A 6042-nucleotide genomic window follows, 5' to 3' on the forward strand; every position below is an offset into this window, starting at 1 on the left:
ACACTGGCACCCTGATACACACACACACACTGGCACCCTGATACACACACACACACTGGCACCCAGATACACACACACTGGCATCCTGACACACACATACACTGGCACCCAGATACACACACACACACTGGCACCCTGACACACACACACACACACTGGCACCCTGACACACACACACACTGGCACCCTGACACACACACACACACTGGCACCCTGACACACACACACTGGCACCCTGACACACACACACACTGGCACCCTGACACACACACACACACTGGCACCCTGATACACACACACACACTGGTACCCTGACACACACACACACACACTGGCACCCTGATACACACACACTGGCACCCTGATACACACACACTGGCACCCTGATACACACCTACTGGCACCCTGACACACACACACACACTGGCACCCTGACACACACACTGGCACCCTGACACACACACTGGCACCCTGACACACACACTGGCACCCTGATACACACACACACACTGGCACCCTGATACACACACACACTGGCACCCAGATACACACACACTGGCACCCTGACACACACACACACTGGCACCCTGATACACACACACACTGGCACCCAGATACACACACACACACTGGCATCCTGAAACACGCACTGGCACCCAGATACACACACACTTGCACACGGGTACACACACGCACTGGCACCCGGATACACAAACGGACTGGCACCTGGGAACACACAACAACCGACATTCGACACGAAGTGGAGATGCCAACACCCCGGCGCTTGTGCCAGGCTAGGTGGACGTGAAGTATCAAAGGCTCGCTGACAGGTCACGGAACAGACCCAGGTGCCATGGGTTGATTCACTGAAATGACTGTCAGATGCACCACCTGTGCTCCCCACTGTGCCAACTTGCTTAGATTTATCTGCCCGGCGCTCCGCTCGTTGTTGTGAGCGTCGCTCTTCTGCCCTCCGTTGTTGCTGGAGGGCGACTGCCTCCAATTGTCCAGTAGCAGCAGCAGCGTCCTTCACAAGCCTCCTCCACAGAGGCCAATCTTGACTCCACGGGTACCAAAGTCTACTTAGCTCCCATTTAGCCCCCTCTATCCGGCCAAACAGAAGCTGCTTGGGCATGCGGTGGCTGGGCATGCGGGCTGCATGACTCAGCCATGTAGCATGCGGGCTACATGACTCAAACAATGCAGCTTCGCCGGCTGGAGGGGCTCGCTGATGGGATTGGTGTCCAGATCTGTCAGGACCTGGTTAAACCCAGGATGGATCGTAGACGGGTAAGCCGGAATGCTTCAAATCGGTGCAGATGTTCTATGAGAGGGGTTAACGACGTTTCGCAAGCTTAGAGAAATGAAGGGCATAACTGTGGACGAAAAGACCCACTGACACACAAAGATCCCAAGCATCGCCTTAACAGTGCTGTTAGTGAGTAGCGATGAAACCTGGAACGGCACACGACGGGGTGGGTGGCCAGCACCACGCCCGGCCGCCTTTGTCTCCCCACTGACGATATTTTTACACACCAGGCACTAATTTGAGACTGGGTCGATCTAGGGGGAGGCCCAAGACCGGTTCAGACAATAGTCACTGGTGTTGGACCGTGAGCGGGAATCGAACTTTAGGGTTCGGAGCGCAGCGCGCTAACCGCCGCGCCACCGTATAGCCTTAGACTGTTGGGGCAATTGCTGTTAGCGAGCACCTATGAAGGCTGACACGGCACACAAGGGGGTGGGGTGGCCAGCAACCACGCGGCGTGCGCTCAACACAGTGGCGATGTTGACGCACCTCGTTTGAGGCTGGAGTCGACAGACAGACACACACAGACACACAGCCAGACACGCAGACAGACACACACAGAGAGCCACACACCACGAGCACGCTGCTTCCTCCGTGCCCGCACGAGGCCCGAGGAGGAACAAAGTAACTTTCTCCCCCCCCGCTACCCCCTCCCCCCCCGCTACCCCCTCCCCCCCCGCTACCCCCTCCCCCCCCCGCTACCCACTCCCCCCCCCGCTACCCCCTCCCCCCCCCGCTACCCACTCCCCCCCCGCTACCCACTCCCCCCCCGCTACCCACTCCCCCCCCGCTACCCACTCCCCCCCCGCTACCCCCTCCCCCCCCCGCTACCCCCTCCCCCCCCCGCTACCCACTCCCCCCCCGCTACCCCCCCCCCCCGCTACCCCCTCCCCCCCCGCTACCCCCCCCCGCTACCCCCCCCCGCTACCCCCTCCCCCCCCCGCTACCCCCTCCCCCCCCCGCTACCCACTCCCCCCCCCGCTACCCACTCCCCCCCGTTACCCCCCCCCGCTACCCCCCCCCCGCTACCCCCTCCCCCCCCCGCTACCCCCTCCCCCCCCCGCTACCCACTCCCCCCCGTTACCCTCTCCCCGCTACCCCCTCCCCGCCCTCTCCCCCCTCTTTCCCCTTCCCCCCACTTTTCCATTCCCCCCCCACCTCCCCGCCCCCATCCCCCGGCGCCCCTCCCCCGCCTGTATCCATCTTGTTGCGCGCGTCCGCCGCCACCGCCATTGCCGCCGCGGAACGGAAACTAAAAAGTTGCCGCGGCTGGCGACGGCGGCGGTGGTGGGGCGTGTGGGTGGGGAGCCGGGGAGTTGGGACGGGGAGATGCGGGACGCGGCCGTCGGACCCGCGGCGAGCACCACGACGATGTCGTCGTGGATGCTGCTGCTGATGTTGTCGAGGTGGTTGTTAGCAGGAGACGAGCGCTGAGCGGAACATGGCGGGGCAGGGAAGCACGACATCCAACCTGAGGGCGGCGGCATTCGTAGGGGATTGTGAACGCTCAGCAGCCCTTCTCCCCACGGCACTCGCCACTCCGTGCGGGCCGCAGGGCCCATCCTGGCCCTCCCGCGAGGGAAGGAGGCGCCGTCATGGGCCCGGACCCCTTAAAATGGCTCCAACGCCCTCGGGCGTTCACATCACGGGTGGCGCCACGAAATGGTCGGCGGCCCCTGGCCGTGGATGGGCGCAGGTCGGGCTCCGGGGTCCTTGCACGGGCCGCGAGGCCTCCCAACCTCGCCGCGGGGCTGCGGCCGTCTCCGTGGTGGCGTCCCCGCGGTGGTGGTGGTGGTGTCCCCGCGGTGGTGGTGGTGGTGTCCCCGCGGTGGTGGTGGTGTCCCCGCGGTGGTGGTGGTGTCCCCGCGGTGGTGGTGGTGTCCCCGCGGTGGTGGTGGTGTCCCCGCGGTGGTGGTGGTGTCCCCGCGGTGGTGGTGGTGTCCCCGCGGTGGTGGTGGTGTCCCCGCGGTGGTGGTGGTGGCGTCCCCGCGGTGGTGGTGGTGTCCCCGCGGTGGCGTCCACGTCTGAACGCGAGGCCGCGGGGGTAACCAACTCTGAATCAAGTCGTGATTTGGTCCGACCGAAACCAGGGCTCGAGTTACGCTTGAGGTCGAGGGTTCATTGCTCCCGTGGGCACGATGCACACACCGACTTGGCGTGTACTATATGGTGTGTGCACACTAATCAGCCATCGTCAATCAACTTCTGGATGAAGGTTTCCCCAATTCGCCACCACTCAACAGATGCACCACTCAACACACCGATGCGCTGTACAGTTTACAAAAGTACTGTCAATATCTTGTTACGCTTGTGGTTTTAATAAAATTCAAACTGCAAACAGTTTAAATGCATTGGTTGGTGTTGTGGAGCTGAGAATTACCTCTCTGATTGCAAAGTCACAGGTCACTGCACGTGAGTTATTCCCCGGACTTGAGGCTGCCCCAGGCTCTGCCGCCGCGGAACCCCAACGCAGCAAGCTCCCTGATTGTACCCCACTTGGCCCGAGGCCGGGTGCCCTCACCACCTGGTCCCCTGGGTGCTGCCCTTGTGGTTTCCCGATGCCGGATCGAGTTGGGATGGAATTCGATGCCTTCCGCGCTGTGTGGGCAGCGGCGCTGATTCATGGCGGCGGTGCAATCAGTCACCAATCACGCACCCATCACGCACCCATGGCAGAGAACATTTGAAAAATCTAGAATCTACCATGCCGGTAATGACAATCACGTATCTGTAAAACTGCTCACTGCTGTTTGTGAAGGGCCCTGATGTCTGATGGCATTTGGCTCTTACAAAGGACCCCAGAGGGTAGAATGGGGCACCGAGGAATTTTGGAGTAACGCCCCGGGGCCCTGTTTCTTGGGCCCATTGTGGCCCTCAAGGGCCCTTCGTGGCTCAAAAGGAAAAAAGTCGAAAGCCAACACGTACAGTATGAACCTTGATGGGGTGTTCCTTCACACCAACATGTAAAAAAAATGTGGCTAAAAGTTAAAGCTGATAAAATTAGGATTCATTTTACGAATTATCACTAATTATGACCACGATTATATCACTTTGTCAGGGAGTTGTGGCCGAATGCATACAACTTGAAATTGGCGACGACTCTCTCCTTTTATAAAACAACGTCAGGGAATAATTAATTACTAACAGGCATTGTACTTTTAAAAAAATGTATGCGGCGTTCTGACAACGATATTAAACGAGCGCTGTGCCAGGGACGGCCTGGCACAGCGCTGTGAGCTCGGACCCTCCTGCATCCCCCTTGCCCATTACCTTCCTCTGGTGCTGCAGGGACGCAAATTGTATTTGTTGATATCTATGGGAACTTTTTCTTAGGATCAAGAATGGTGAAAAATAGTAGGTTTTATTATGTCTAGCAATAAAACAGGTGTTAAGATCTAGATTTGAAGTTTTCGTGACAGCAGGGATCCATACTCTTTGGTTCTTTCGGTAAAGTCACGTCGGTATAAAATAAATCACAATTTGTGATTTATTTTTAAAATAAATCACAATTTGTGATTTATTTTATTTTATACCTACGTGACTTTACCGAAAGAACCAAAGAGTATAGGTGTTAAGATGTTCAAACACCAAATAGATACCTTTCTCAAGGCATCCAATCTGCATTAACCACATGCGGCTTGGGTTACCTTGCACTCTCCGAGGGGTCGGCAACCTGTGGCTCTGGAGCCGCATGCGGTAGCTCTTTAACGACTCATTCGTGACGTTATCTATCAAGGACCACCATCTCGTATTCACATGCATTGCGGCTGTCAAATATAGATTATTTTTACCGAAATCGAAAAAGAGGTCTCTTGTTATTTTGATTGCCGACTCGTGCACTATCCCAAGTCAATGTTTATATATTTTATATATATTAAACCCACTTGTATAAAATCATAGTGTGGAATTGACCTACGCTAGGGATGAAGGCTTTATGCAGATGTAGGAGCGATTCCAGGTGTGTATTTCGGATCCTCTATCAGTTCCAAGTCGTAGGGTCTTTTTTTTTTACCAGCATCGAGACGATATTCACGTCCTGTTTCTCCTCCAGAACAAGTGGTGAAAATTACACATTCGTATGGCGAGGTTCATATGGCGAGGTCCATATGAGGTAACTATTGAACCCAGATGCATGATGGTCTAAGTCAGGGGTCAGCAAACTACAGCTTCGGACCAGCATGCGGCTCTTTAAGAATTGCGCCACGACGTTATTTATTAAGGAACCCGTCTTGTATTCACATGCATCGCGGCTCTATGAAGTATTGAGTTTTTTTTACCGAATTAAAAAAAAATGGTTCTTGTTATTTTGGACCCCTGGTCCAAGTCCACCCTAAACTATGATTTGAACTGGCAACCTGAAGTGCAGGGGTGTTGTGTTGGGGACCTTGAATCGGTTGACTGTGGGCAATACTTGGGGAGCTGCCTCTGGTGCAGGGCTTCTGAGCCTTGTTCACTCCACAGCGTTCACACTGTCAGGCTGGCTCGATCTTCGCGGCCACACTTCTGACGACCCAACAGCGGCGTGCACGACCGAGGGCGTTGAGAGGGCCCTGGGTTGACGGCCGTCTGCCATCCTGCGCATCCGCGACCGATGGAGAGGGGAGTAGGTGGGAGGTGGAGGCTGGATTGGCCACTGAACAGCACGGAGAGTTCGTGTGCCCGAGCTTGCCAACAGCGAGGTTCTCTCCTGCCCTATAATTCCCACAATACCGCCGCTCACCTAGGACGTTGAC

This window comes from Lampetra fluviatilis, chromosome 12, assembly GCF_964198595.1.
Source record: "Lampetra fluviatilis chromosome 12, kcLamFluv1.1, whole genome shotgun sequence".
Lineage (NCBI taxonomy): Eukaryota > Metazoa > Chordata > Hyperoartia > Petromyzontiformes > Petromyzontidae > Lampetra > Lampetra fluviatilis.